Source organism: Larus michahellis, chromosome 11 (genome assembly GCF_964199755.1).
Source record: "Larus michahellis chromosome 11, bLarMic1.1, whole genome shotgun sequence".
Lineage (NCBI taxonomy): Eukaryota > Metazoa > Chordata > Aves > Charadriiformes > Laridae > Larus > Larus michahellis.
The window spans coordinates 9728294-9755775 of NC_133906.1; the positions used below are offsets into that span (position 1 = coordinate 9728294).

The 27482-nt window shown below is 43.5% G+C and overlaps 1 protein-coding gene and 1 long non-coding RNA gene across 5 annotated transcripts in view; one reads left to right on the top strand and one right to left on the bottom strand.

Annotated features, from left to right (window-relative positions):
- Nucleotides 1–27482, top strand: part of LOC141749644 (uncharacterized) — a 40969-nt gene that overhangs the window by 11550 nt on the left and 1937 nt on the right. Inside the window, exons 1-7 of one of the 2 annotated variants that reach the window (XR_012589438.1) lie at nt 1851–2232; nt 3886–4041; nt 8561–8667; nt 9001–9094; nt 12485–12588; nt 14785–16239; nt 24113–24248. This is a non-coding gene — a long non-coding RNA (uncharacterized LOC141749644). Of the gene's footprint in view, nt 1–1850; nt 2233–3885; nt 4042–8560; nt 8668–9000; nt 9095–12484; nt 12589–14784; nt 16240–24112; nt 24249–27482 lie in introns of those variants that run through there. The other variant, XR_012589437.1, reaches the window with a different exon arrangement.
- Nucleotides 1–27482, bottom strand: part of HTR4 (5-hydroxytryptamine receptor 4) — a 139075-nt gene that overhangs the window by 7587 nt on the left and 104006 nt on the right. The window lies entirely within an intron of this gene.

Sequence of the window (27482 nt, forward strand, 5' to 3'; positions counted from 1 at the left end):
CCCGGCGCAGAAAATGAAGGACACATTGTCACCAGGTAGAGAAGAGATTCTGCACACACATTCAGACACCGAGAGGTTAATGTTGCCGCAGAAGTAGGTGGATGGGTGCATGTAGGGTACATATGTCTAAGCTGTTACCGGGGTAGCTCAGGTCTCAGCAGAGGCACAAGTGGCTGCAAAGTCTGGGGAAGTTTAGACATGACCTATACAAAAAGCTGACAGGCACCAAGTTTCATTGTATTTGCAAATCCTTTTGATAGCCTTTATATTTTAAATGCAGAATAGTTACTGCCTGAGTTTTTAAATGCCCCCTGGTAGTGCAAGAATGCAAGGGAAAAACCTTTTATCAAATTCTTTGAAAGAAGCGTTGTTCTTAGCTGTTCATATTACTTTTTTTGAAGCCTGTAATATACTCTGATCCTACTGACTGCACACTCGCAGTCACACAACTCGGGGGAAAATTACCCCTAACTGAAATGAAACTGGGATCCTTGGACATCCCTGTACTGGGATTTGGGGTTTGTTGCTGGCTCTTCATTAGCGACTCCCTCCTGGACTGATGGAGGAACTCGGGCATGGCAGAGTCAGGCAAGGAGCATAGTTTTAACTGTGACATTCTTAAAAATTTGAAATAATAAGAAAAGAAAAAGACCTGCAGGTTTTGTAGCACTGAAAGCTTTCCTGAGCTTGTGCCAGTTTCTCTGAATTTGTCTTTTTAAAAAAAACAATTAAAAAGCAATAATTCTGTAAAACTGACAAGTGAAACCTCATTTAAAGGCATTGCAATTTGTTGTTTTTGAGAAGTGTCCATTATTAATATTTTTACATTAACTTTTTTTGTCAACTGCTTGCATTCCAAATGAAAGATTTCAAATTAAACCAAGCATTAAATTTCAGTAAAACCAAAACTCTGAAAAGTCTAAATCTATGCATGTTTTCCTGACAGTAGCACACTGTAGTCCAAATTAATGCAGAAATGTGTTGTACTGAGCTCTAGCTAGCTCCTTTTGAAGACAATGCATGCCCTAAGAAAACGTACAGGCTAATTTAGTTTACAACTAGGAGATTTAACAGGTTGGAGTGGATATTTAAGGGAGGTCAAAGTATCTGAGAAACATGCAATTATAGACTTACTTGCTTGGTCAAAAATAATGAGTTTCAAGCTAAACTCGGAGTGGTATAGAAAATGCTTTTCCCATTCTCCAAACGTTTTCACAGTTTCAGATATTTTTCCCATTTCTGATCTGGAGCAAGTCTGCAACTTCTCATGAGACAGAAAAGAAAAAGAAAAAGAGAGCCGACTCCAATTCATGTTCAAGGCCTTTTTCTGCCTTTTATCAAGGTGCCTGATCTAACCGCTGGGTTATTGGCAATTTTGTGTAAGTGAGCACTCAGCTGCCTCTTTCATTTTCTCCTTTTTCCACTTGTTGATTGCCAGCACTCCAAATGAAACATTTCAAACTATATTTCTTCCTTCATATGCAAGTAGAAGCTCCCAGAAAACTTCTCAGTTAACAGCTTTTGTACAGCGAGTTTGCATCCTTGAAGGTTGTGATAATGTTTGCAGAGGCAACCCAGAAAACACAAATATTTCTGGTTATTAGTGAACACAATCAACTTTTCTAGCAGTCTCCTATCCCTTCCACCTTTGGTTCTGCTCCCAGTGGGCTCAGACAGGCAGAAAGGACTTCTGCACCTTTGCATCTCATTCTCCACTACTTCCTTTGACTTCTGCCTGCAAAATTCTGATGACCCCGTGGCTGTGCCACAGCTGTGGGGTACGAGCAATGCCAATTGCTTTAGTGCAGAAGAGCAAAGCTTCCAGCCTTAGGAGCGCTGTGAACTATGTTTCTGAGCAGCTCAACAGCAGCACAGCCCTTAGGGTCTCCACTGAGTAAAGATCGTCTGCCACAAATTGCATCTTTGAGGTAGCCTGTGTAGGACATACGCACAAGGAGATGTGAGGGCCAGGAATTAGAACCTGGATAATGGCCAGAAATAGACTCCTTCAATCACAACAAAGAAACCTTGACATTATGTCTCTGCTTTCATCCGTGTTCAGACCAGATCCTGAAGTCCCAATGTGAAAATAGTGGGGCAGGAGATCTCAGAAATAAAATACTGCAAAGGAGTTGAAGTGCAAAGAATTGTCTCCAGATCCATCACAGGCCTTGCAAGAGGAAGCTGGTAAAGTGAAGCCGGTAAAAGGTTTCCAAGAAGGAAGGCAAACAGGTGATGATCACTCCCAGTTCCATCATGAAACCTCTTATTTGCAGAAGCAACAGCAGAAGTAAACACTTTTTGGGACAAGAGGAAGACAAAATGTTACTGTGTGACATGTGCTAAACTGTTAAGATTTACGTTTTGCCTGAGCAGAGATTCCAGTTTTTAATAATGGAAACTGCCATTATTGAACCCAACAACCTAAGGCAATAGGCTATAGGAAGAGCTTGCACATAGGTAGAAGCTGGCTGGAGCCATGTTTTAAGTGGAATTGAGCTTCCAAATTGAATAAAGAATTGAAACTTTTCTTAGATTTGAAAATTGTGTTGATCCACAATTTATCCTTCCCTGCATATTTCTTTGTCACAGCTGCACAACTCTTCAGTGCTTTCCCATCTGGAATATATGCATATATGCGGCACTGTTATTGTAGCTTCACACTCAATATAGTGTCCATTTCTCAAAGCTCCATTTCTTTCAGGTGGACTTAAAGAGAAAGAATAAATATCTCTCTTCAATATCAAATTGGGATCACAGTTAACAATCACTTGGCAGATCAGAGTAGGTTATTTTAATGAACACATCATTCTGAAATAAGCCTTCCACCATCTGTTCAGTCCCATAATTATAAATGCAAACAACATAATTCATAAATGTACTATGAAAGAGAGGAAAAGAGAGAACAGTTTAAGATGACTGTTTGTTAGTTGTTCCAGGCAGTGATGCATCTGCTTACTTTAGTGTTGTTTCAGGAGCAGGTAGGAACCAGTCTTTTAATTCTGTATTTTATGGCAGTCACTAACTGGCAGTAAATGATTGCCTGTCCATGAGCGAGAGGCCGTTAAGTGCAGTATGGTTTCTGGTTGGCATCATTATTTAGCCATGTCTACAATGGAAACACCCAAGAAAGATCATACAGACTATCCTGAATCCCAGTGGGCCAGGAATAAACTTTGAGCCTGTGGTGTTCAGGTGCCCTCCAGGGTTACAGGAGCTAAGGGTAAAGATGACAGAGCTATTTCCTTCATGAAAAGATGCTTTTGACATTTTGGAAAACTGGGAAATCTTGGAAAACAGAAAGTTGAGAAGGGTATGAACAAAAAATCTAAGAATCTCTGGAATTTTCTATTTTAATTTGTGACATTTTTCACTTTGAAAGAGGCAATTTTATTTTTTTTTAAGTCTGAAACACACAAAATGCCTAAATGAAATGTGAACAAAATATGTTGTTTCATTCCCGTTTTCTGTTGAAAAATATTAATATACTCCAAACTAAATGTATTTTCATGAAGTGTTTGATTTAAATACAGCTGCATATTTAATTTGCAAGAGGTCAGTGCAGAATTGTCCCTCTCTCACAATTACCAGGTTCATAGACTCCATAAAATTAAAGCTTTCTAGTAACTCTGTAATCTCTGGTCTGGATGACTCATGTTTCCAGGCACTAAAGTGAACTTCTACATTTGGCCATCAGTAGAAAACTTTATAGCAGGATAAGAAGAATACTCCCCCACCTGCTCAATACAATTCCCAGGGCAAAAGGGAGCCATAAATTACAAGCTCGTTATGTCTTTTTGTTGGTATGCATCGACACTGCAGAACACACAAAAATCAATTTCGTATTCAATGCTGAAAAACTAGCAAAATATTTAATAATTCTAGGATGAAGAGCTCCTGCTGTTTCTCTGTGGGTTTCTCAGTTCTTCCCGTTTGAGATGAGCAAGATTTCCCAGCAATAAGGTTTAAGGTTATTGCATATCATCCTTCTGCTGCATCTGATCAACCTGCAACCCAGAGGAGACCAGCACATTATCGAAGGTGAGTTTACTAAAGGTGGGTCTTTCACTGCATCTGCGCATGACTACCTGTGATCTGCTTTGTCAAACAGAACCCAATTCAGAGACAATTTCTCTTCCTAATGTATGGGAAACCAATGAATATAAGAAGAGTGCACGAACTGAGAAAACACAATGAGAACTGCTATAAGAGAACTCCCTCAAATATCAGATACATTCCTTTAACTCTATAGAGATAGGCTTAATGTTCGTGTCTCGTGCGCCTTCAAGCGCAGGGCTCCCACCCAGGGGGCCTGGGAGCTGAGTTGGTCTGGATGTCAGATGGGTGTCTCCATCCTCTCCTCCTATGACTATTTCTCTTTATTGCAAGCTGACAGCCTGCAGAGCCCGTAAAGATATGCTACGATTATCTGAGTAAAGTGGATTGGCAGATGATTTGCTACATCGCTTGTTGGAGCTCTGGCGGAGATACAGCCAACCAGACACAGTGGGTGTCTGTCTGTCCGTCCCTTTGCAGCCAGGGCCAGGAAAGCACAGTCATGTGGCCAAGAAGTCCATCCTCCCCAGTGAGCCTTACAATAGGGAGTTTCCTTTGCCTTCAGTGTGTTTTATTCCACTCTTGGGGAAGGATCGTCTTCTTTCTGTATGTAAAACCCACCTAGTCAGTGGATTTGATGTCTCAAGCAACATCAGTCTATCCCCAAAGAGAAAATATTCCTAAATTCTTAAAATGCCCTAGACAAATTTGAAGTCTGTGCTAGACTCACTATTTAATTACTTCTTTTTAAATAAAGGGGAGTAACTATCAGTGGACCATTCCTCCTCAGAGGTGATGCAGTCCTTTGGGAAAACATGGGTAAAATCCACAGAAAAGCCATCAAAAGTTCAATTTTCCCATTGCAGCTGAATGGTGAAAATCCGGATCTCAGGAAAACATTTGGACTGCTAAATTATTTATATGGCTATGACAGCAATGTTGATTTTAAAGTCTTTTGTAGTCAAATGTAAATACAAATTTGCCTCTATCTTATGACAAGTGTTTATTTTTTTCCACTCTTGAGCAGTTATGCTGAATATCTTAATAATCTTTAAATCAAATAATGCTGCTCAGACCTTGTGAGCTGGAATTAAGCACTCATCATTCTTTACTAAATTTCAGTTAGAGGTTTTAAAAACAGCTGTCTCCAGCCCACATAATCCAGCCTTCAGTACATTTTGTAAGACTTCTACGTGCCTCCTCAGATTTAAAATTAGCAGGCAGTTCTCCAAGTAAGCAAAGCCCTCGAGTGAGAGAAACATACCGCTGGAAAAAAGTGACTTTCTTTGTGTCTGACAAGTCACAGAAAACAAAGAAAGCATCTATCGGTACATTTGGTTCTCTCCTTTCTTTTTCCTTTGTTCCATCATTCCTGAAGGATGTTTTCTTTAGCTGAAGCTCGCCTGTTCTCTCACTCTTAGAGGCCAGCTCTAATGACCTGCAGCTCCAGGGCATGTTCCCAGGACATCTCCGTCAGACATGGGTCAAAGCATTCCCATACCGTGCCAGGGAAGTCACTGAAGCTACATGAGGGATGTCCTCATCTCCAAAAGTGGAGGTGCGCAAATAGTGCCTAGTGGATGTGCGACTGCACTGACTCACAAGCACTACTGCTTTGGGTTGACGTAGAATAGAAATGTTTCATTATTTTTTTTCTGGCAAAACAAGACCAAAATCCCCTCCAGTTAATTTATTTTTGTGTTTACAATAGAAGCATATCTTTTTTAAGGAGGATGTTTAACTCCTTTTAAAAGTGCAGGCAAATAATAAACTGAAATATGATTTTGAAATAGAATGTCAAAACACTTCAGCATCTTGTTTCCTTTTTGTTTTCTCCTGCTGAAAACATTTGCTGAATTTGACCCAATCAATTTGTTTCCCTGGAACTGCAACTGTTTATTACATCTTCCTTTTTTTATTTTTTTATTATTTTTTTTTTTGCCAGGCTCTATTAGTGATTTTGGTCTAAGAAAGATTATAGGAACCCATTTAAACTACTTTAACTTCAACAGCTAATCCCAGCACACTGCTCTTTTGCTCCAAAGACTCTTGTTCCATGAATGGAGGAAAATCATATCAGTCTCTCTGGTAGAGTGCTGAACACAACCCTTCACTTGGCAGAGGGAATAGATAGGACAGAGACTGATTAATGAAGATAACTAATTAGGAGCCTGGCCTGAGTCAGCCAACGCATTTCACATAGATTAGCAAAGAAGCAAAGAGTCGAATTCAATAAAAATTAGGGCTGAAGGAACACATTTTTGTATGCCATTATCTGTGGGAACTGGCTAAAACCTCTTGCATGATGTTATAAAGTCTCATTGTTGTATTGAAGAATAACCTCTTAAGATGATAATTACATCTTTGATAGACATCAAAAGTTAAAAACAGGAACATGACTACAGATACTTTAATGCCAAGTAAATTGATAAATTCTAAACCTGCTAATAAGAAGATCAGCTACGTTCTTCAGTGAGCTATTTTAAGAAATTGTTGACAGAAGATTACCAGGGACTTAGGACACCTCAAGACTGCAGACGTGGCTTTTCCAACGATTCCTGCTTGATTGTGGGTGAGCCATGCCATTTCTCTGAGCCTTCTTTCATTATGGATAAAATAGAGGCAATAATACTTCCTTTATATGCCTGTTTTTAGATTTTAGCTTCTTTGGAATAAGCATTGTGTCATTTCAGATACGAATAGCGTCTCGTACAACTAAATCATAGCTTGGTTCAGGGCTGTGGTGCTTCAGCAGCAGTAATTAATCACATATACAAAAATAGATTGTTTCAATTTTAAAATGTAAGAAATACTTTCCAGGACAGACCAACCTACAGCTGTAGGAAAGGTGTTTTATTTACTGAAGAACTTCTTTCCTTCACTAAATCCTTGGCACCCTCAGAAGTTGGGAGTATCCTACCTCTGGGTCACTGACCGTAATGATGCTCTCAGGCTGGAGAAATAGAAACAGGGAGATGGCTGAGTTTGGTTTGGACCTCCTGTTCCTCGTTGCACAGCCTCAGTAATTAGATTCCACCTTTCCTTTAGATTCCACATTTCTTCCGATGCTTACAAAAACGCCGAAGCCTCCCTGTGCTGCAATGGTCAGGCGCTTGTGGAGCATCACAAGCTGGTGTCGGGATGGGACGCTCCCTTTGCACAGAGCAGCAGCTACCAGCAGCTGTCCTCTCTTCTGCTGACCACGGAATACTGCCGTCCTGGTTTAAACTGCAGCAGCTTGGGTTTGCCTGACATAATTTCAGACAAGGGGAAGAGCTGAGACTGGCCAGGCACTGTTCCTGTTGGCCCTGACCCACATTGAACAGGTTTATTTTCCATTGCCTCCAGTGGAGATCGCTCTGAACCTCCATCTGATGTTTGTCACTGTTAGCCTGTTACTAATTGTAACACGGATGTTGCTAAGCTATGCCTGAGATTATTAATAACTTTTAAAGTAAGAACAGCGAGCAATCTCTGAGTGGGGCCGGGAAGAGGCCAGAAATACAGGACGTGATCCCTTGAGCAATTAACGTTTGTGACTCTGTTCGTCTAGCTTTTGTATCTTCCTGCCTGCCCATTAGCTCTTGTCTTATGAAACCAAACCTTCAGGAATGAGTAGCTGAACAGGGTAAACTTTTCAGCGTAAAGCAGTGTCACCATTGAGAGAGTTAATACTTTGGGAGATGGTTACCAGATCTCCTCCGTGAGTCAGGATCACTGAGCTGCTGATGGCTGGGTGGCTTTTTGGACATGAGCCACCAGGGCTCAGCTGGACCTTAAATAAGCCAAATAACCACATACCCAGAACACACCATCACTGTTGTCAAAGTTGTTGGCCTCTGCTGTCAGCCTGCCCCAAGAAACAACGCTCAACTGAGAACGAAGTTTCTGTTTCCTGGGGAGCTGATAAACTCTCGTTGCTGTTGCCCCTGTGCTCCCATGGTCTGATTGCATTTTCCCTTTCACACTCAGGCAGATGCCTGTGCCTTCCAGAGCTGTCAAATGTGGCAGCTTTCAAACAGCAAAACTCACTTTAAAAATAATCAGCCTCATTATACCGTTAGCAGTTTTGATCCTGTCATAACAATAGCTGCCACGTTTCTCCAGCGCATCCCAAATGCATCTCACGCTCCCCTCACTGGGAAGATTAACAGTTTGTATCTCACCTCTCCCTGGGCGTAAGGAAGAGAATCACAGGGACCCCTACGCGGAAAAACACTTGACTCAGGATGTGCAAGGGGGGAGCGCCGCCTCTCTGCTCCCCTCCGCCCCATTCATGGAGACCTGCTGTGTCTCTGGGACCCCCAGCTCTCTCCCCCACTGCTCTGGGTGCTGAGCAGTGCTGTGGATCTTAAACAGAAAGATGTTTCTAGCAAATGCTCCTCCTGACCCTGCTGGAGGGGTTGAAGACCCCCCCTCACCTTGATTGCTGAGCCTGACTGTTGCAAAATACCAGCGTATGGTGCAATAATTTAAAAATAAGCCTTCTTTGCTTTTTGTTTAGAGCTGCTGAGACAATGTCTAGAGAAGCAGCCTTGGATCTCATGTCAGAGTGAACCAGGGGATGAAGAAGGCATCACCAGGAAGGTCCTCAGGCACCTAGTCTGAAAGGTACTTTTCCCTTATTGTAACAGGTGGAAGCATTAGAGAGATAACAGAGATTATCAGCTACCCCTGCCACCCCTCTGCTGATACAGGGCTGTACCAGCTTATCCAGCTTAATTTTGGTCATCCAAAGGGTGTTTCTGCAATGGTTCCCTCAAGAGACTACTCAGTGTGCTAACAGACGTCATAATTGACTTGCTTTGCTGATAGTCATCTTAATTATTATGCTTGTCCTATCTCCTGACTTGGAGTTTTCTCTTTTCCCAGCCTCCTTATGCTTACGTCTTTCAGATGCTTGACCTGAATGATGTTTACCAGTTTCCTTATTTTCCATTGCAGGATGTTCTGCTCTGATTTTGGGTATTATGAACATAAATGTGACAACGACTGGTGATGAAAAACATGGGATCCACACAGCAACGAAGATGAATAAGTAAGTCCAGAGATGTTGACTTCTTCCATCACAGATTTGCAACTTGTTAATGTTATAATAGTTGATGGTTCCACAAGAGAAACAGAAACCTGGGCACTGGAGGACAGAGACTAAGCTAACTTTAAAATCAACACAGGAGCTATTTGTGTTAAGTGATCTAAGTCCATTTTCTAATTATAAACACCAGGGTAAACAAGTAAGCAAATGAGTGAGGCCATTCAATGCCACGCTGCAGAAGATGGGCGCTTTCCCCTTTTTCTCACATTAACTCTGTATTTCCATTTCGCTCTCATTAATGTTATGTTTGGCACTACATTATATGCTCTAATTACCTGCAGACTTTGGCCTACAGTTCATTTTTACACCATAATAAATGCAACATTCATAAGAGGCCTAAATCTGATAATTAGGAAAGTACTTGGAAGTGCTCACTTACGTTAGGAATACACAGCATCACATTAAGAGTGGTTTATAACTACCCGCAGATGGGATAGCTCATAATAGGCTTCTGTTTTTTAAGTAAGGTGTTTCAATTACTGAAGTACAAGCAGGATCAATTAAGGATATTCAAATGGAAGATAATGAATGTTTTTTTAATAAATGGAGATCTCACAACTGGCATAATTAGATCTTTCATCTGCTAGGAAAAAAACACAAGCCATTCGTCAAAGCTGTGGAATGAGGTAGTGACAAAAACACTTGGAGCTGTTTCCTTGTGCAATGGAGACACCACAATTTCCAAAGGTATTGCAGACCAGCAGCCATGAGCCATAAGACCGACTTTTGTTTGTCAGGCTTCTAACACATGCCCCAGGGTTAGAATTGCAGTATCTGGGAATTGGGTGGCTTTTCTGCAGTGAAATATCCAGTGAAAAATGACAACTGCAGTTTTCTGAAATCTTCTGGCAAAAAATTCTTCACCATTTCATGAGTCTACTTTGTGTGTGCAATAGCAGAACATTTTTGTGTCAAAACAAGACTTTCTGTAGAGAATTATGTGTTTTATAACAAAAGTCTAGCATATGCACATTGTTAATGTCAGTCCCTACTTTAAGTTCCTTTCTGAATAGCGAACTATCACAAACTCCCTCACAGCACCTGGGGCTCACGCATGTTCCCTCCTACTCTGTAGCCAGCCCAGTTGGTGTTCTGGTCACCAGGGTTCCTGCTCTTGGTAGGGCCACCTCACACACGTGCCCATGCAATGTCTGTGGTTTTGTATCCTGGTAACTTCTGGATATCCTGAAAGTGGTGTTAGTAAGCTGGCCATATCCTAAGGCACCTGATGATAAGATCTGAAAATTATATTTTCTGGTAATGGAACAATGACACAAAAATTAAATAACAAAAACCAGTATTAAGATCAAAAAATATAAGACGGATCCTTGTTGGTGCCTTTGACATCTCAACTAGTATCTACTTTGCTTTAGGTTAAGTTGTAGTAAGCCTCTCTCACTTAAGGTAAAGTTTCTTTGGCTACAGTAGCTGCTGCCTTTTCTCAGCAGGTCAGATAGCAAACACAACGTTCCACCATGTTGTGTTGAATGGGAGCTGCCGTTCCTCTCTCTTTCCTCCTCCTTTTTCAAGTAATATTTCTATGCTATGCATTAACTAGCACATTCCTGCCTTTAGACCACTTCTGTTGTACAGTCGACTGGGTATGAATTCATAAAACTTTGTACATCATATTATGAAAAATATTAACGTGGCAAACTTTTGAGCTGTGCTCATGACTACTCTTATTTTGTAAGCATTTTATTAGGATTAAATGTCATACCACAGATGGTGACATTGGAAATGGGTACTTAATCTGAGTAAAATCTCCCTATTCTCCTCCATACAGCTTTGGTTTGATAAATGCACACCGCGTTTTCCCTCAGTGCACTCAGGGCAGCAGCCGACCCTCCGTGCTCCCCATCCTACTCTGTCCTCCTATATACGCCCCACTTGCAAACAGTAATTCCCTGCGTCACTTTCATAGACAGTTGCTCCTCATTTTTAGCTTGGTTAAAACTGATACCAGAAAAAGCCAGTAAGTACATATTGCTCGGTGGCTGTGTTTTCATTCCCCCGTTGTTCTTCAGGAAGGATGATGCTTCGTTTGCTCATCCACCTTCCCTGCCAAGAGCTATTTCACAGCTAGGTTAGATCATCTTCAGGAGTGTGCTGGGGAGGACAGAAGGCGCCTTTGATGGCTTCTTCATTTCAATATGACTCAGAGGTTGCTACATCCCCATTTTCTGTTAGCTAGATCCCCAAACATCCTGTGATCTGACTTCAGCCTTTCCAGTCTCAACAGGAGCAGTTCCTGGACATCGGCTGGTGAGGATCACATACAAGTGATGCCAGCTACTGCTCCCCTCCAGGCTCAGGGACCCTCTGGACTTCTGTGTGCAAGAAGGACATGAGGAAAACAGTTTTCTTGTTTGAGCATCGTAGCAAGCAGAACCTCATGTCTTCTAAGATGTCCAAAAGAAAAATGTCAAACTCAGTCTGAACATTTGAATGCCCCATGTGCAAGGATGCTTCTCCAAGTGTCAGGAGAGGCAAAAATCTGAAGAGAAAAGAGCATGGCTGCAAACAATTTCTAATTTGTGGGAGGGTGGGGGGAATCCAAGAAACTAGGGAGCATAATCAAAAAGAGATGTTTATTCTCTGGTGGGTTTCATAAAGTAAAAAGACCTTTTTGAGATCCTCTGTTACACAAATGCCTTGTAGATTGGAGCATGACACTTAAGAACTGTACTGATCAATGTATTGATTTTGACCGTAGGAGGAAGTAAATAGTGCAATCAAAATATCTGGCAATCAGAGAGAAACGCATGCAGTAATCACTGATAAAGTCATATCCCTTCCCCTGCTGACACAATTAAATTTTCAGTTTTCTTGCAGGTGGGCAAATTAAGCTTCAGGTGAAACTAGTCATTCATTCTACTTGACGTAAAGTGAAATGCTGGCAGAAAACAATCCAAAAATATTTTATGAATATTGATTCTTTGGATTGACTCAGACAAGTTTGAGTCCTTTAAGTGTATGTGAAGCTCTGGAGTTTGCTGGAATGGGTCTGTGGAATATATATTTTCATTGACATTCAAGTCAATATCATAGTTACACCTGCAAATGGCAGAGGACAACCACGGAGTATGTGGTATCTAAATCTGAATGCTAACTGTCGAGACGGATCATAAATATACTTGTCATTTGTGCTATGGCAATAGTCGTTGTATGTTTTAAGTATCATATGGATTCAGAATCAAGAGACTGATTTGCTTCAGGTGGGACCAATAACCCCGAAGTCACCAAACCTTGTAACTGGCAAATTCTGCTCTGCAACATCAGCTTTTTCAAAGTCTCCTCAATTCTCAGCACAGTAACAACTGTTCTCCACAGCAGAAGGAGTTCAGAAAGCACAAGAACCCAAGCACAGGCGCATGGGAAGAAGAGTGGATGTCCCAGCAAGCCTCAGGTGCAGAATCGCCCTTCGATCCACAAAGGTAACTTTTGTCTACATCAGAATTGCTATTAGCTTACTTAACGAATCTCTTTGTAGTCAATCCAGCACAAGAAATATCAGTTTCTTATTTAAACAAAGAATGTTTAAAACATAAAACTAAAACCAGACATTAAGTGAGCAAAACCCCATCTGTGTTTTTCCTTGGTTTATGCTGGTTTAGGTCCTTCAGCCTGAGCCAACGAGGTTGTATTGGTCACGTTTGCTTTACAGGGTGGGACCTTGACCATGTCCTTGGAGCAATTTTCCCTGAAGACATCTGCTTACCTGGCTGAGCTCTGTCCCGACTTTCTAACTATTGGGATCTCAGAGGCTGTTGCTGCCCATGGGACTCCCAGACCGAAAGAGGAGGTTTAAAGAGAAAACACTGCTCTGGCAGTTAAACACTGCTATGAAAACATGCTGGGAACATTCAGATAAGACTTGGAAAACTTTTTTGGAAAGATCAGATTGTGCCTTTTTGTGCTGTTTGCCACTACAGTGAGGACATCTGCACGTGCTGCCTTGGAGGTTGATTCCTTCAGGCAGAGCTGTTTTTCCTAAACCAGCCTAACCACAGAGCCGATTTCTTTCTCCTCTCACATAACGAATCTCTCGCTGGTGGCCCCAACCCTTCAGCCTGTGGACCTGATGTCCAGAGCACCACAGTCCTCTCCTGTACAGCAATTCAGACGTACTGTTGAACCCGCCATACTGCAGCTTTTCTGAGCCTTGGCATAACCGGTGGAATATCACCCTCTGTCTGTGTCTCTTCATGCTTGTGCCAGTGTGTGTAAATACTTAATTTGCATATACCCGCTGGTAACACGAGGCTACTTCATTTCTCTTAGTCCTGCTGCAGATGTGAGCGTTCCTTCAGGGCTCACAAAACCATCAGCCCCTACCTGTCCATAGCTTTATGTATTGCCTCCAAATTGAAAGTGCAGAAACAAACAAGTTCAAACTTCTGAAGGTTGTGCTATCCCCTTCCTTGGTTGTTTCTAGACCTCTGTATTTTCTGCTTCAGAGGAGATGACATAGTCTATAAATCTCTGCCTTAGCCTCTGCTTTGGTAAATAAATGTTGCTTGGATTTGTGTTTGTTCCCGTTCTCGAGGAAAAGCAGAGCAATGATACATGTAGGAAATGGAACAGGAAATGGCATTTTAGCCAACAGGTTTCAAATGCAGCTTATGTTTTGCCTCAACTACAACAATCACCCAACAATAAACCAAATTTTGTACCTACAATTCTTTGTGTTACGTTGCAGCCATCTAAGATGCGCTTTGCCTATTAACCTAGCAAAAGCTCACACCCTGCATGATTAGCATGGTACTTGCTACATGTATAAAATAAAACAAGGTTTTACCCCCTTTTTATGTAAACTCACTTCTATTTCTATAAAAATGTGAAGGTGTATTAGCCCTTAAACAGAAATAATAAGAGGTGTGCTGGAATTTGCCAACATTTGTTCTTTATTATTCTATCAATACTTATCCTCAGTCCTTTGCTTGCACTTCTGTTGCTTCTTAGAATAGTCTGAAGGTACTAATTATTTTTAAAAGTGAAATGGTTTATTCTAGAGCAGAGTCTCTGATCAGAGATCTCTGATTTGGCCAAAGCACGTGATTTTCACACATAGCATCTCTAAGCCCTTTGCTTATGCTTGTAATCACTTGTTATTTGTAAGTGAGAAAACTCAAATATTCACCTGTGGGTGTCCAAATTGTGGCACTTTTTTCCATCCAGAACTGTGCTATCTTAAAACTAATACCTGAGAACAGCATTATCTGGGGAGGACATTGTCACACCCTTTGTGTGACAATGCACATTTGACAAGTGTGATTTCACCCGTACATAGCAATGACATTAAAAGTTTCCAAACATCCACTGTGATATTGATAATATCAACACTGAGCTTCTGGTTAAATGGTCCTGTTTTGAAGCTGGACTTGACCCTGAGAGCTCTGAGTTTCTGCTCCTGTTTCTCGCGCAAATAGAAATAGAATAGAAATGGAATGGAATGGAATAGAATAGAATAGAATATTTTCCCTTCCAACTGCAAATACTCTCTCCTAGCCTGTCCCACCCCATTCAATCCTATCTTACCTTACCCTGCCCTCGCTGAGTACACCACTGTAAAGTCAGGGTAAGAAAACAAGTAAAAGAGCCTCAGGAGCTCACTACTGTCTCTCCCTTAGAATTCACCAATGTGGAAAGACAGGAGAATATGAAGGACTTGCGAAGCTGAAGACGATGACCCAAGGTGGCGGCTTCCCTTGCTACCATGACAGAGCAGCCATCCTCGGCTTTCTCGCTTTCTCTGGAAGCCATGGAGCAACCAGCCCCCAGAATGCCTCAGTAATTACCTGCATGGTCATGGGAAGGATTAGAAGGAACCAAACGATCACAAACCTCACAGTTTTCAGTGCACAATCACACCAATTATGTCAGGGAAACACAAGATTTTTAGGATCCTAAAATGACAAGCAACTTTTTGGATCACGAAGGTTTCTCATTTAACAACCAACTCACCTCCTTGCTTCATCCCCAGACCCAGTCTTGCTCTTGCAGACCCATTGAATGGGTTTACCCACCACGATGTCCACACTGAGCTGCCTGGCTGCTTGCAGCCACATCTCTCAGTGTTTTCCCTAACAGCATAGAAGAGGGGTCTAGGATGGGTTACTTGAAAAATGAGCCTTATTTAGCAAGTGAAGATGGCAATTATACTGTCCCCCGGTTCCTAATGCAGTCAGGAAATTACCTTCAAGCAGGACCACAAGATCTGGTGGCTCCAGATAGGCTCGTCACCTCATATACCATCCAAAAAGCAATTCAGTTACCAACATGGAAGTAATTTCAGCTGACTATACTGGTGCAAAGAGCGTTTTTCTTGATGAGCTTTACAGCTTTTGGGTGATAGAAAAACACTAAGCAAGATCTCACAGTGGTCAACAACAGTCTGAAAAACATGGTTTCAGCTACAAAACTCGGTAATATACTGCTACTTAACTTCAGTGGGAATTCCCAAACTGGCTGTGAACATGCCACGAGGACACAAAACCAGGACAGTGTGGTACCGAGACCCCAGGCTATTTAGGAGGAGGCATGGCTTAAGGAAACAACTGTTTTAAAAAAATGAGGCTGTCATAGCTGAGAAATAAAATATGGAGAGATGCTATCTATTGAGATTGTCTATTAAATAGGCATTAGGTTTGCAAAACCAGAAGCTGGGGAAAAAAATGTATCAGAAGACCCAAGAACAGCTGCAGATTTCTGCCTGGGACATGGCCATGCCCTGAGCGCATGTATACCAAGAGAAATCACAGCTGAGGCACAAGAGGTGTGATACCGTAATAGGTCAAATGGGGATTTTTGGGCAGGGATTTCCTAGTTCTTGTAAAAGAAAAAATAAATCTGTAGCTTGCTTTTATACTTTGTTTCGGTTTGTTTTTTCAGTTTGACCCAGAACAACTAAGCTTCTTACTTCCTTTTTATGGGAGAGACAACTTAGGGTTTCTCTCCTGAAGTAAAAACTGATGACACCGATTACTGGAATTATCCTTTCGTTCCGACTAGGCTCAGAAATGCGGATTTCTTTCAACCATGTCAGACAGCTGGTGTGCCTGGAGTGTGATAATTCTGTTACACAGGTAAGCTGTGTTCCTATCAAAGTTCAGAGAAATTAAGAACACGCCAATCTAGCTGCTGCCTCAAGGAGGGCTTGTAAAGGAAATCTTGTGTATATTTTAGCAGTGCTTTATCTGTGCTATCAAGCCTGCAGCTGCCAAGGTCTTAACTCCTAGCTGGTTAACAGGCACGCCTGTGTTTGTTTGGCCAAAAAAAATGGGTGTGTTCCAGGGGCTAAACACAACCTCATTAAATAAAATTGGTTGGTGAGGCTGCTATAGCAGTGTTACTGAACAACATGTTCCCGGTATGTGCCTTCATGGATTCAGCATGCCACAGCCGCTTTGTCTAGCCAGCTTTGAATTGCTCAGTTTCATCTTCTCCAGCTGTAAATCATGTTGCTTAATTAATCTTAATTAAGTGTTGCGGGCATCTCTTGAGCTCAGTTATCTCTTTATTTAAGTACAGTAACATACTGTATAATGATGTTCTCTGTTTGATGGGATGTTTTGCACAACAGTTAATCCAAAAACTGAAAGAATTAATTAGTTCTTAGAATATGTCTCTAAACGGGTGGCCAAGTAAACGGCATGTTTGTCACAAATTCCTGGACTTGCTAGTCATCGTAATCTATTGCTGATATTACATACACAGAATCAGAAACACATTACCCGGTTACATGGCTCTCAGATCTCTGTACGCTCTTCTGCAGCAGGAATCGGACTAATATTAAACAGAGGTATCTGGCATTTGTCATCTGAAAGGCTTGGCCACAGCCCAGGAGAGTTGACAGTTTCGCCCTTGTTCCATAAACATTTACTGCCTGTGAACTGGCCCCTCTCTGCATCCCCGGCTGTATCGTGCTGTGGCCCCAGCCATCTCTCAAAGGGGACCGGCTGCCCAGGGAGACCTGGTGCGCCAGCGTGAATGCCTCTCAGAGCAGAACCAGCGCACGGCAGGGCCATTGCTCCCGCAAAAGCATCTCGGTGTTTCTGGTGGCTTCAAGGCAAACAGGACATTTCCTTCCCCACCACCTGCCTGCGTATCGATACAGGGCCATACTAATTTATTTTCTAAACAAAGCCCAGAGCTGCTGGCCTCCTCCTTTTCTTTGCCAAATAGAATCTGGGTCAGCAAAAAATTGAACATTACAGCAAAACTCTTGCAGGAGGGACAAAGATGGTCCAAGGCAGGGGACTCCCCAGGGCAGCCCCTGAGCTCGGGGGCGGCGTGGCCCTCACACTGCTCCAGGCTGGGCTCTGCTCCGCTCGTCACCCTGGCTTGAGGCACCCTGTGCTGTCAGGGCTTTTCTGGCTTTGCTGCGTATGGCCGTCACCCCTTCAGCAATGCAAATGGAGGCGAGCATAACGTGATCTGTGCTGGTGACCAGGGGAGGTACACAACCCCTGAGGACTGATTGTTTAAGACGAGCACTTTCTCTCCACCCACCCACACAGACATATACACTCGGTCAAGTACACTTTACCGTAAAAGTACAGTACGTGCTAAAGAAAAACATGCAGAGCCTGACTGGTTTGCTATCAAAATTTCCATGAACTTTCTGCTTCTTCTTGAACCGAGCAGAGAGGTTCAGATGCATCAGCCATCTCTCCACGTGCAGGACACTTGGGTTTTGCTGGTTAGGAGACTGATGAGAACGTGACGATCCTTGGAGATTCAAAAATAAGTACTGAGGGGGAATTACTCCCAAGCAGCACGAAACTTTCATTCATACTTCAGGAATCGGCTTCATCCAAATGGGGAGAAAATCCAGCTGGCCCAAAGCCCTTACAAGCTTAAATGCTGGTTTTCCGGTACATATGGCAGTACCATTCAAAGAGCTATGACAATGATACTGTTTATAGCTCTGAAAATGGCGCTGCCATCTGCACCATGGTGCAGCGGCTCTCATCCCCAGGACGCGGCTCTGTGGCAGGACCCGTCCCGTGCCCTGCTCTTCTACATGCCCCAGCGTCCTGCTAAAGCACAGCACAACTCCCGGCTCGTTAGTTGCAATAAATGAGAATGGAGGCACGACTTGGGTTGAGAAATCCCTGCCATCTTAAAGAAAAGCACCCTTTAGGTTGTTGTTGTGGTTGTCTGGAGGGAAGGCCAAGGAGATGCCAACCGCATGGTCTTCTGCTGCTCCTGTTACAGTTGGCAGCCGGGGAGAGCACTGGCCCCTGCATGCTGTTCCCTGCACAAGCTAAGGAGGCTGTTGCAATGGTGCAAGTGGCATATAGTGACAGCCCCCCCCCCCGCCTCTCAACACACCAGTTTCCCCCTCTGCCCTGTGGTTTAACAGGAAAAAAAGGGAAAGCCTCCCTCTCATTCCTCATTAATCTGACACATTTTCTTCACTTCTGAATAAAGTCAAGATGTTGCAGTGGAAGCGTACTGCACTCCCCTCCCAGACTAGTTAGTAAATGCTGCACAACATTGGACATTAATTTCTCCTGGAGAACAAGCACGTGGCATTCGCAGGGCACGATGCACACACTGCACCTACTGAGCAAATTGCAAGATATCCACTTCCCAATTAATCCCAGCATGCTGCTTGCAATGAAGCATTCATCATTATTATTGCCCTTTCCAGCTGGAAGCCAGTTCTAGGCTGGGTATTTCCAGTTGCTCTTTGAGAGCGGTCTTCAGAACGGAAAGATTTATGCTTTGAGAAATTGTGCAGCCCCTCGTTTGTGTTGCTGAAACATCTTTCCAAGACAACTGCTGTATGACTACAGCCTTAACTCCCACCAGAGATTATCCTTATCACACTAATGCATTGTTAAAGTAGGAAGAAAGACAAAAAGGAGCTTTTCCCTCTCCTTGGCAGTGGCATCCTACCTGCAGTCTCCAAGGATGATTGTGGGAAAAGGTTTGTGTTACAAGTTGAAAATACTTTTTCTGATGTCTGAAGTGTTTGAATCAGCCGTGTTCCTATGACAGGCACTGACAGCTTTCCTCTCAGTGATTTTAAGCCACAAAAAAAAAACCTCAGCAGGATCTCAAATAACTTTTCTGCAGTCTCACTGAGTATCTCATCAATAACAACTGTGACAAAATCAACTAGGGGACATAAACAAGGACAAAAAGAGAAGCAGAAGAACAAGAAGCACTTTTATCATCCCAGTTCTGTCTCTAGCCCATGTGAAACTGGCCCACAGCTGATATAATGCGTAGGGGTGACAGTGGCTTATGGGGCTGGCCAGAAGACCGTTCTCATGCTCTGGCAGAGCTGCCTGTGCCATGGCCATGAGAAGGAAAGCAAAGGCGCTCACAGTCTGGGACAGCCACTGGGGATTGGCTCTGGCTTTCAGGCCCGCTGGGATGGACACAACAGCCCCAGCACAGCCCTGAGGCACGTCCCGTGTCAGCCGTGGGGCCTGACTGGAGGACCCCACTGCCTCTCGTGCATTTCAGGAGCAGTAGCTGCTTGTCCTCCCTAAGCTCTGCATCCTCGCTACACACAGCACCCCTACCACGGGCATTTTTTACCTTCCGTCTAACAATTCAGCATGGCATCAAGAGTAACTCAGCTTTTTAGAGCAAGGTTAATACAAGGGCTAAAATAGCATTTAGGGACTCCATTTATCTTATAGAAATATAAACAACTTAATTTTCTATTCACAGTGTAATGTAAAGGGCTCTAAAGGACAACACCACCTCAGAGAAAACATCTGCATAGGTTTGAGCATGGTTTTTCTAAGTGGCGATTTGATTTTAAAGACTTGTCAATGCTTTGAATTTACTTGGTGTATGAAGGGAATATATTTAAGTAAGGTGCTGTATTATTTTATGAAATCATTGTTCAGAAGCATAGTCAATCCTCCTTTTTGACTATAAATTTTTTTTGGCTATGGATCTGCTTTCTTCAATATTTCATTAAATGTATGCTGTCAAAACTTTGTAAAGAATTAAGGGACCAGGAGTGTAGAAGTGTGTTTGTGTTGCTCTGGCTCTCTAAGTAATTGTCAAAGCTCAGCAATGGCTTAATGAACCTGTTGGCAAACTTTTTCCTTTGACCATCCCTATGGAGTTCCATTTGGGGACCCCATAAAGTGTGGCTTCCTGGCCAAAGGAGCTAGCAAGTTTTTTTAGCACAATATTGTAGTGGCAGTTCATTCTGCCCTGATGCTCCAGCTCTCTGCTCTGATTCACAAAGTGAACCTCTCATTATCTTTCACCAGTGACACCAAGGCAGAGTCACCCACCTCCTTAATAAAAGAAATGGAGCCATCCACATTAAACAGGGAGGCAGCCCCAAACCAAAGTATGTTCTTAACTAACTCCATCATTGCAGCCTGCCAGGGCTTCTCATTCCATCACAATTCCATGTTTTGGAACAGCTAAATTCACTTCCGAATGAATCATGCGGTTCAGAGACCGCCCTGGCAGCATGCATGGGGTTTCTCTGCAGACCTGAATCAAAGTAGTGGTGACTTTGAAGACTGTGATAAAGAAGGACTGGTTTTGTCAGCGTCAAATTGTGACAGCTCTGCACATCTCACAACCAGGATAGCAGGAGTCCGTCCTGTCAAGGAGCCTGCCAAGCCATGGGCTCAGATCTCCGACTGCTGCTAGTTAGGTAGAGCAGAGTAAGAGGCAGTGGACTGTGCTGATTTACATCAGCGTGAATTGGCTTGTGCCAGCGGCATTTTGCTTTTTTTGTTCTTGCTCCTTGTTGCTTTCTGAAACTGAGCTAGTTTTGCTATTGTCCCAGCCTCCAGGGAGGTATTTTTCACTTTGACCAGAAAGTGTAAAATCCTACCAGACCAGATTGTTAAGGTTTTGTAACTACTTAGCATAGCTACAACTGGCTATATGATGGAAAATCAAGATTTTCCTCTCTGTAACTAGCAGAGCAAACGGAGAGGTGTTATGTTCAAGTGTTAGTGGGTCCCAGGATTTAGCAACCTCAGTTAGCTTGGATTGCTCCAGGTGGAGTTAATTAACTTCACTCAGTGAGATTAGTTAATTAACTTCACTAAAGCAGAGGTAGCAGCACACAGAGCTGGAGACTGTAGATCACCTTTTCCTTGTTCTTTTCAGTTGAACTTTTTGGCATAACTGCAACCAAGCCAAATTACAATTCAGTGGCGGACATGCTGAGCAATGTTTGCGTAGGGATAATGGCATGTGGTCCTATGATGGGAAATGATGGTGGAGAAATTGCCAGAGGGAGGAAAGCAGACACAAAAACTCATATGAGGACGTTTCACCAACACCCAACACAAAGAACTGAAGGAGTAACAGACACTTTAGACATCTTATGTCTGAAATTTAGACCTTTGGCCTCTGTGCTCAACCCTCATCTAATTATAAGCGCCCAATAAAGTCCCTTAGATACCTAAACGTGAAGAACCCTAAAGAGCAAAGGAACCTGCCTCAGGCAAAGACTGCAGGAACCTCCTAACCTAGATCTGAGCAAGTCTCAGCTTTCCAGCCCCATGCTGTCAGCTCGGGTAGGCTGGCACTGGTAACAGCAGCGTAGTGAGCAGAAAGGGATTTGGAGATCAGCCTTCAGGTCTCTTTTTTCCTGGAGAGTTGAACTTGTTTCTCTGCCATCCTACAGTGACCCACCACCTCCAGATGCGTAATTGCTTTCAGGTACAGGTTCCTGTTCATGTTTTCTGTTGGAGTTTTTCCATTCTGCACAAATGTTTAAATGCACACACAGTACAGAATGACTTTTTAATTTCTGTGGCTAATGTTCCTGGTTAGGAAAAGGAAGATGAGGTGAGTGCCATCTCCTAAGTCAATGACTGCTTAAATACGGCAATACCAAGTAGCATGTCAGCAACGGAGAAGGACCAGAACGACCTGCCCTCTGCACCTCATTCCAAAAAAAATATAGAGAAGGAGCCCGACCAGCAGAGCAAGGTGCTTGTTTCACCCCACCTTGCTCTCATTGCCCTGTGGGCCAGCACAGCTCATGTCCCACCCATGAAGGAGCCTAGGAGCCTTTCAGAAGGTGACAGGACATGGTGAAATGGTCTGATGGTCTGAGACTGCATTTGAGCTCTGTGCATGCTTATTAACAGACATGCAAAAATGAGTTGAAGAAGATAGCCAGCTGGTCCTGGGCAGTGGGCAGGTAAAGGAGTAAATTGCAAAATTATAATCATCAGTGAGAGAGCTCGTAGGCAATGAGCTCTCCCTGAACTCAGCTACTGCCTGTTTACGGTGTCCTTCAATGCTTCAGAGTACTGTCTTCTTCATAGCTGAAATGTGGCGGCAGGGTGCTTGTGTGCAGAGTCTGGCCAGGAGAGGGTTAGCAGAGACAGCTGTCCCTGCCGAGCAGGAAGACGGCTAGGGCCAAAGGAAGCCGAAGGAGCCTCCTTAGCACCAAGTGCATGGTTGGAGAGGAGGAAATAAAAGAGCAAGAGGGGGAGAGCAGCACTTCTTGGTGCTGGAGTGGGTGTGGTGATTAAAGGAGCTCTGTTAGTGCTGGGTTATCCTGGAGAGCCTTGAAAAGGTGAGGGAAAGATATTACAAAAGATAGCTATGAGGGGGAGGGATAGCTGTGCTAATCCTGTTCTCGCTGGCAGTTATTTCAGCTGAGGAAATCTTTGTGGGTTGGGAGTTATGGGGTTTGTACCTGGGCTCTTCCAATTGCTTCCCTTTGTCTTTCCTCTCTCTCAAGCGAGACACGGTGCTCCCTCTCCTCCCTGCCTGTGGGGCTGGGGAAGGACCTGAATATTACTGAAAACCAGAGCTGCTGGTCGTGACCTCTAAGGGTCAGGACCCGAGTCCATCGGGGATGAAATGCGTTGGGGTGATGCTGGGAGGCTGCTCTCACCACCCTAGACATCACAAAGGGAGAGAGGATCTCCTCTTTAAGGAGCACTGCTTCATGGGTGCTTTTGTACCTGCAAGCAAGTCCAAGGGATAGTCCAACTGGCTCTTAAACACCCCAGAGCCTCCTCCTAGTCCTTCAGGTTTCAGTGATGTCCAGGAACTGGGGGATGCTGGAAGTTACTGAGGTTTTTCTTCTCTTCTAGTAATGTGCTCTCTGAGAAGCGCTTATGGTTCCCTTCCTGCTTAGCCTGGATGCTCTCTGTGCCTGAGGTCCGTACTTGATATTAGTCTACTTCAAATTAGCAGCTTATGCAGCTTCCACTGGCTGCTTTCAAAAAGGCTTTTTGGCAACCCCTTGTTGCTGAGGAATGTCCTTTATTTCTTACAGCCTTTAAAGGGATTGTGCCAGTTCCCCATCAGCGGTGGGGAGTTCTGCAGTGCAAAACTTCAAAAGCAGGTTGAGCGCTGACCCAGGGAGCAGATTGCTGCCTGATCACAGCTCTGACTCCGTGTATGCTGCGTCCTATCCAGGGAACCTGGCTACGGAACGTTACAGATGGCAGAAAGAGAAACTGCGTTCTCCACTTTGAACCCTGCTGTCTTAAAGCAACTGTTGAAATCTGCTGCCTCTCTTCAATATCTCAGTGTCCTAATGAGGAATAAACAGAAGCATTGAAGGGCAAAAGGAGAGAAACCCCCTGCCTGCCACAAATCTGTTAGAATAATTGGAGGGGTTTTTTGGTATTGGGATGTGCAATCTCCTCAGGATCTGTGGCTTCATGGGCTGGATGCGGAGGGCGTGATCAGGAGAGCAGGTGGAGGGATCAGTAGCATTGAGATGCTGGAGCAGTTGTGGGTGTGTAGCATTGAAGGGCCAGGTGCGTTCTCTGTCTCCTGATATAGAAGATGCAAAAGTCTGATCAAGTATGAGTTCTTCTGACTTGTCATCCCAGTTTCAAGGTAGAGAGATTGTCATCGTGATGATCAGGATTTTCATGGTCTCAAAATAAGCTCTGCTCCTTTTCCCTACCCTCCTTCCAGAAACATGTTGAGCAGGAAGCCCATTTCACACTTATTCCCTTTTTCTTTTTAATGTAGAGCTAATTGGAGCTGTGTGTCTGGAAGTGCCTGGTCCCTGGAACATTCCCATGATGCTTGAACCCAGCTGGAAGGCTACACGCCATGTGAGGGAAGAGGAAGCCTCAGAGCTGTCAGAAGAACTGACTTAAGACAGGTACTGGAGTTAGTTTTCCACATCCTTTAGCTCTCCACATGAGCCCCTCTCATGGCTGTGTCTAAACTCTAGGAATTATTCGAAGTCCTGTATGCTTTATGCATGGGTCAGGCTTGGTCCAGCCAGGGGCCACAGAGCTCTTCTGTCCTGAGCACAGTCTGTGATACATGGTGGTGGGCAGCTCTGATGTGAAATAAATCCTAGCTTGTTACTGTCCTCTGTATCTTGTTCTACTCTTCTGTGTGGTACCGACCGGTGAGACCCCGCGCTATCGTAACACAGTCCCTTGAGTGAGAACAACCATCACCAAAAGGCAGCGTTCCTGCTGCGAGCAGTCTGCAGCAGTCTGCAGCCAGGAGCCCGCCCTCCATGTCCTGAGGTGAAACGCCCCCATTCAGCTGGGGTTTCTGCCTCTACCCCACAAATCTTAAGCTATACATCAAATGAGGCTTTAAATTGTGTTACAATGAATACCGAACAGACGCACGCACAGAGCTGCAGTAATAAAAGAAAGGACTTACAGAGCATGTTCATGGTTAGACAGGAGCTGGTCTACTGCAGAAGCGCAGGAGGAGCTTGGAGACAGAGGAACAGCCACTTTTAGTGCAGAAAGGAGAAAAGACAGACACAGTGAGGTAGTAAGGGGAGAAAGGAAAAAAACAGAGATAGTTAATAGGAAAATGCTTTCCAGCTAGCCTGACATTAAACACCAAGAAGTTATATTCCAGTAATGTCAAAGTTAGAGCTACATCCCCAAAACTCCCAATAAAGGAGAAACCTGATTTTTACAGTAGTGGTGGTAACTGAGATAGAACTGTATGAGCCATCAGGTAGGGTCTTTTTTTTTTTTTTCATAAACCATTTTGGGAATCCTTTGGCTTTTCAAGAATATTCTTTTCCTGTCCCATTGATATGATTTTAGGCAGGAATGCTCTGCTGAGCCCATTTTCCAAAAGCTCTTCAGTGTTTCTCTAGGAGGGGTTGTGGCAGTTACATATTGTCTTCCTCCTGCTAATTTAATGAGTACCACCAGCCCATTTGGTCTGATTGAGGATCCTCTTTTGAGGAAGCCACCTGTATCTTTTAAAAGGCCAGGGAGTAGTAACTAGGTCACTTAATTTCCGCCCATGATAATGGACATGTTCACTGCTAAGAATTTGATTTATGGAAGCAACACGGACCTGCCATAGATACCTGGCTGGTGATCCTCAAGCCTTTTGACAGCTCTAGCGTGCTGGAAATGTCGATCGGCTTTTTTAAGTACAGATGGGGGAGTAATAGTTGAGCTCCTTGACACCGTCAGACTGCAGTGCAGGAATACGGCAGTTACTATTTAATTTGTAGTAAAGTTATAACTATAGCTGGCTGCTAGCCAGCCCCCAGCACTAACTTTAAAAATATACCGCTGTTGGCTGTGAACAAGGTACTACTGGTCTCACCAATCCTCTGAAGTGTAACAGAGAATTACCAGTGCCTCTTAATGCACTTAGCTGTTCCAGCTCCCCTTCCTAGTTCTGCATTTTTCTCCTGATCGGCCGACAAGAGCCTGGTAAAGTGCAAACAGTGTAGAAAAACTTCCTATATAAACATAAACAGCAGTTCTGACGCAGAGAAGTTGAGAGCTTCTTAGACCTTTTCATAAATGGGGATTTCCTTGGATTTGATGGATTTGTTGGTGGGTTTTTTTCCCCTGTTGGCAGGGTGCCTGGAGATTCATAGGCAGACCTTGGTCCCTGTTGTAGATTTTGATGTCACTGTTCTCTTCATCTGGGCTGCCCAGGGATAAAAAACACCCTGTTGCCTGTGTATAGCACAGGACCTTGCTAAATGTTTCAACCATTGTCCCCTTGTAGGGGGAGTCTTTAATTTCTTAAGATATAAGTAAAAGAAAAGCCATGCTGCAGTTGATAATTTTCTCTATTGAATAACTACCCTCACGGTTAGAAGTTTGTGCCTTGTTTCCAGTACAAATGCTCTAGTTTCAGCTTTCAGTCACAGGATCCTCTCTTCACTGCCTTTTATACTAAAGATTGTCTTTGATTGTCTTCTGGAAGCTTTGATTAAAGACCAGCTTCTCCTTTAGGTACCCCTTTAGGATCATCTGTGAATTTCCCACTGTAAGGCAGGCTTTCAAATATTTCATTTTCTTTGTGCTTCGTTCTCCCTGAATTTTCTGATTTTTATTTTTTTTTCACATTCCTGATCTGCGCACATCATAACAGGCTGTAGCCTGTGACCAGACCATGTCAAATAAAGAGGTCACAACTTTATTTCTACTTGATATTCCTTTCATTTCTTCGAGAGAACCTTTTGTCCTCCTGACCTATGGGTGTGCTGAGCTGCCAGATTTGCATTCAGCTGCCCATCCTGGGTTACACACAAGCCTCATCCCCTGCAGACCTGTTCCGTCTCCTATGGACCCCGCTCACAAACAACTCACGGGGATCAGAAAAGGGGACTCTGATCCTCCAGTGCCTGCACAAAAAGTGAGTTTTGGGGAACTAAGAGAAGCAGGTAGCTGTAGTGAAATGAAGAATACCTATGTTTGCCTTTCCAGCCTCGAGGGTATTAACTCCACCCATATATCCAGGCCATCATAGTTATGCTTCCAAGAACCTGACCAGAAAGTCATGAGATGAGAAGGAGGGATTTTTATCCCATTCTTACTAAAAACTGTATGCATCAGCTGTAGCCCTTATTTCTTTGCGGTGTAGCAGATTTAGACCTTATTCTGCAACAATTATCAAAAATAAAAATACAATGATAAATAAAACAGCATACATGGAAAGAGAAGCGTGCAGTAGAAATCCTTTACCAAATGGAAAAGGACAGAACAAGTCAGGAAACACGAGGAACTTTGCAGGTTCGAAGGTGTCACAAGCTGTGGAGGACATGGAGGTTAGTGCGAAAGACAAGTGACTCAGCAGCTCCACTGAATGATGAAGGAAAGAACTGCGCGTTAGGGCCAGCTGTGAGAGGAAGGAGAAGATTTACACAAACAGTTAACCCCCCTGGCTTATTTTCTGCATTTCCTTGCTTTTCATTGACATTGCTAGTTTAATAAGAGCCTTCTCCTTTCATCCCAACAATACCCTTGTCCTTCTGCATCTGTCTATCAAGTATATTGAGAGCATGACGTTTAGATCAGGGTTTTATTCTTCTGCAGACTTAAAATGGGGGTTGGAGGGAAGGCTTTGCAATACACCTCTGTGATACACTTGATTGCAGAAGCGG